The 4,008-nt window shown below is 42.0% G+C and overlaps 1 long non-coding RNA gene across 1 annotated transcript; it reads left to right on the forward strand.

The window, feature by feature from the left end:
- The first annotated feature begins 350 nt into the window (after positions 1-350).
- On the forward strand, positions 351-3,175 carry LOC135169202 (uncharacterized). The gene is made up of 2 exons (XR_010300167.1): positions 351-835; positions 2,228-3,175. It is a non-coding gene; the product is annotated as an uncharacterized LOC135169202 (long non-coding RNA).
- The last annotated feature ends 833 nt before the right edge of the window (positions 3,176-4,008 follow it).

Consider the following 4,008-nt stretch of genomic DNA (forward strand, 5'->3'; position numbering starts at 1 on the left):
AGTGGCTTGTTTCCTCTTTCCCATCGCTTCCGATTTCTCCCTAAAATTATCATTCGCCACCAAATTCTTCGACACCTCTTTGATTTCTCATCTACAAATCCCCCAATTCACCAGATACTTTCCAAACTTTCCCTTCCCCCTCACATTTCCAAAATAATTTTCCACTTCTCGCCAAGATTTATATTTTTCCTCATCATTTCTCCGTTTTTTCTGGCAATTCCAAACGACTTGTTCCCTCCTCACAAACGCTCATTCCAATATTCCAATGATACCCCCAAAAATATATCTTATCCATCTACCTATGTCCATCGACCGGACGATTCTACCAGCAATTGAAAGTAAAAAAATACTATAGAGACTTGTTTTCAAACGAGATGGACAGTGGAGAGACAGACAGGCCGACAGGGCCAGACGAGAAGGAACGTTATAAGACGGGTTAACCATCGCGAGCTTTTTTACGCGTCTGCTGAACAATTCACATTTCTTTTTTCCAACCTACTCTTTCTTATTCTTTTCCTCCGGTTTAGCCGACGGTTCCCCGGAGGTGGGCCCCAACAGCGGGCCCAGCTACGACCCCCCTCGTGAAGAGGAAGAGAAACAAGAAAGGACGAGGCCCAAGAGGCCCTTGCAAGAGCGTGCCTTCCCCACCTACTGGACCCAGCCCATTAATCATCGGGGTAATTCCATAGATGGCTCTTGGCTGCTCTAAGGAGTGAGCGATGCATGCCAAACTTACCTCGTGCTTCGCTTTTTAAAACCAACTTGGATACGTCCTAAAGCAAAACTACGACTCATTTCCTTCTCCAATGTTGTTGAGAATATATTCACGATACCGGTAATAATATCCTTCAGCATTATAATCATCGTCACGATTAAAGGTTATTTGCATATTTTCAAATGAAATAATAACGTCTACATTAACGTCTACTGTTCAATGATGTCATTAACTCGGGAGCGAAGGGGTAAAATGGGTTAAGTGGAGGGAGGTAAATTTTAGAAGGAGAGAGAGAGGGAAAAAATTATTGTGTATTGGTTTGACTTAGTGAAAGGTAATGACGATTTTGAATATCTGATGAGTGATTTTACTTCGTAATTAGGTTCACTAATTGGGATTAAGTCAATAAATTATATAAAATCGAGGGGTTAAGAATATATTTACGATACGTGGAATGATGTCCTTGAGGTTTATGATATGCGTCACGATTAAAGGTAATTTGCATATTTTTAAATGAAATAATAATGTTTACGGTTCAATGATGTCAGTAACTCGGAAGCGAAGGGGTAAAACGGGTTAAGTGGAAGGAGGTAAATGTTAGAAAGAGAGAGAGAGAGAGAAAAAATTATTGTGTATTGATCTGATTTTATTCAAAATCAATGACGATTTTAATTTTATTTTGGGGGATTTCACTTCATAATTAGATTCATTAATTATAATTAAGTCAAAAATTTATTAACAATGAAAGGGTGAAGTCAGCCACCCTATCACAGGCTCGACAAATTCCAAAAAAATTCATAAAATTACATTTCTTTAAATATTGAGAAATTATTTCTGCAAACTTAACGTCTCTTCTATTTACAAATTTGTTCGCTGTGTTAGACCGAGTGCAGACCTTCTTACTTTATTAACAATTTCTTTGGGTTTGGAAATTGGGGCAGTGCCCCAGGACGTCGTCAAAATCTTGAGACTCCGCTCCGCATGAGCCGTCCGGGTCATTTATAATCCCACCCCGGTATAGTAATGCCCTTTAAACAATAAAAATAACGTTTTACCGCTTCGCTACTGAACTGTCGTCTTAGCCTGAGGAACAATCTAATCCCTGTGATGTTTAAATACATCGGATATAGACTTTCCAGTTATGGCAACAAGCCAAAGTGGTTCGTTAAGTCTGCCGGCTTAATAAAGTCGTTTATTAGACGCCCTGTCGCCGAATCAAGAGAACTGAGGAAAGATCGTAATAGTGGTATTGACCGGCTCCTTCCATTAGTCCATTTCGTTCTCGAGACAGATATCCGCGGTTAACATGTTCTCCCTTTTTCAAGAGTGAAATGGAAGTCAGTGACTGGGGTATAATACTCAGAGGCTCGTTGTTAACTCCAGCTAGTAACAAGTGCCCTCGGTCCTGAAGACCAAAAGTCAGTGGTTGGGGGGTAGTCCGATGCTCCAAAGACAACAAAATCCATGCAGCATCAAAAGAAAGACGGAAAATACGAGAATTTAATGTTTCAGGGGGAATCGTAATAAAGAAAGAGAGAGAGGGAACTACGAGAGGTGGATGACGCCTGTCGGAATGTACAAAAAACGTCTTCGCGACTCGTCGCCGAAGATGTCCTGGGCCACCGGCCATTCGAACGATGTCAGGAGTTTAATCAATGCATTTAGCCGAATTCCTGTCTGGACAAAATAAAAGTCTACGCAGGCGCGATTGCGAGGAAAAAAACCGATTCCTCTCCATCATTGGGTTAAGGAGACGACTCCGTTGGGGTTTTTGAGTATTCCAACAAGCGGATCCAGAGATGCTGCACCCTTACTCCTGTCTTCAACATGTTCATGGACGTTATCGTGGCTTCTCGGAGGAAAACAAAGAGAACTGACTTCTGTTGTCCGGTCAGTTCATTTTTGAAGATGAAAGGAGCAACAAGGAATTGGTCAGAGGGTGGAATTTTACTGGGACCTCAGGCCCTTTGCCTTCTACGAACAGCTGATCTTGTAGGTATGCATAAGATGATCGATTTATCTGTTGATGTTCACAAGTTCAATAGCACGTGTTGGTCTATGAGTCGTTATCAGGTGTTTAATGACTTCATCTAGTTGCATTTATGTTTCGACAACATAAAAGTGTATACAGACGTGATTGCAAGGAACAGAACCGATTCCTCTTCATCCCTGGGTGAGGAGACGACGCCGTTGGGGGTGTGAAATATAGCCTCAGTCTTCTACGAATTGATTTCTATGAGTCTATGGTTTCAAAAATGTATCAACATAGAGAGAGATGTTGGGACTAGACATAAACATAAGCCATGAGGTCATGTGGCAAAGGAACTGGGGATCCTTTGTCATGTTATGACGATTTTTCTTTTGGTCTCGTTGATCACTTTCAGTCTCCTGAGGCAGGTCGTAGGGAACAGACATTTCTTCCTCGTGCCATTTTCAATAAACTTAAATTAACGTATTGAATCCACTGTGTTCAAAGTTATTTCTCTGTCCCCCACATTCCATTAGGGGTTTTGAGTATTCCAACAACCAGATCCAGAGCGGATGGTTCCTTACTCCTGTCTTCAACATGTTTATGGACGTCATCGTGGCTTCTCGCAGGAAGACAAAGGGATCTGACTTCTGTTGTCCGGTCAGCTCATTTTTAAAGATGAAAGGAACAACAAGGAATCGGTCGGAGGGTGAAAATTTACGGAAACCTCGGGGTCTTCTGCCTTCTACGAACAGCTGATCTTGTAGTTATGCATGAGATAATCGATTCATCTGTTGATGTTCACAAGTTCAATAGCACCCGTTGGTCTACCAGTCCCTGTTAAATCTTATGACTAATGATCTCCTAGAGAATTGTTTCGGTATCTTTAACAAGAGGCTCGTTCACTCAGTGGGTTTCATTGAGAGTCAGCCGAGTCTGCCGTGCTTCCTGCTTTCGAGACTCCTCTATCTTTCTGGACATCTCTGAAGCAGCGGTGAGGAGATAGGTTGCCGCACTCAAACCTTAACGAATAAATCTTCAAGCGCCTTGTGCTCACGGCAGTCAACTTTATCTCTTGTCTCTCTCTTTCTCACTTATAATGTACTTTGGAAAGCAAATACTTCTTGCGTAGATGCTCTCGTGTGCCTCTCACCACTGACCGACTGCATTGAGATTTGAATCGCATATCCCGGGCTTCATCATGTACAACATATCTTGAACTTACGGCGACACACTGATTCGCGGATTGAATCAACAACCACTGGGACATGAATGGAGGAGTGGGATTTTGAATGTCAGATCGGGTCATTTTGGCAAATTGGAG

This window comes from Diachasmimorpha longicaudata, chromosome 14, assembly GCF_034640455.1.
Source record: "Diachasmimorpha longicaudata isolate KC_UGA_2023 chromosome 14, iyDiaLong2, whole genome shotgun sequence".
Lineage (NCBI taxonomy): Eukaryota > Metazoa > Arthropoda > Insecta > Hymenoptera > Braconidae > Diachasmimorpha > Diachasmimorpha longicaudata.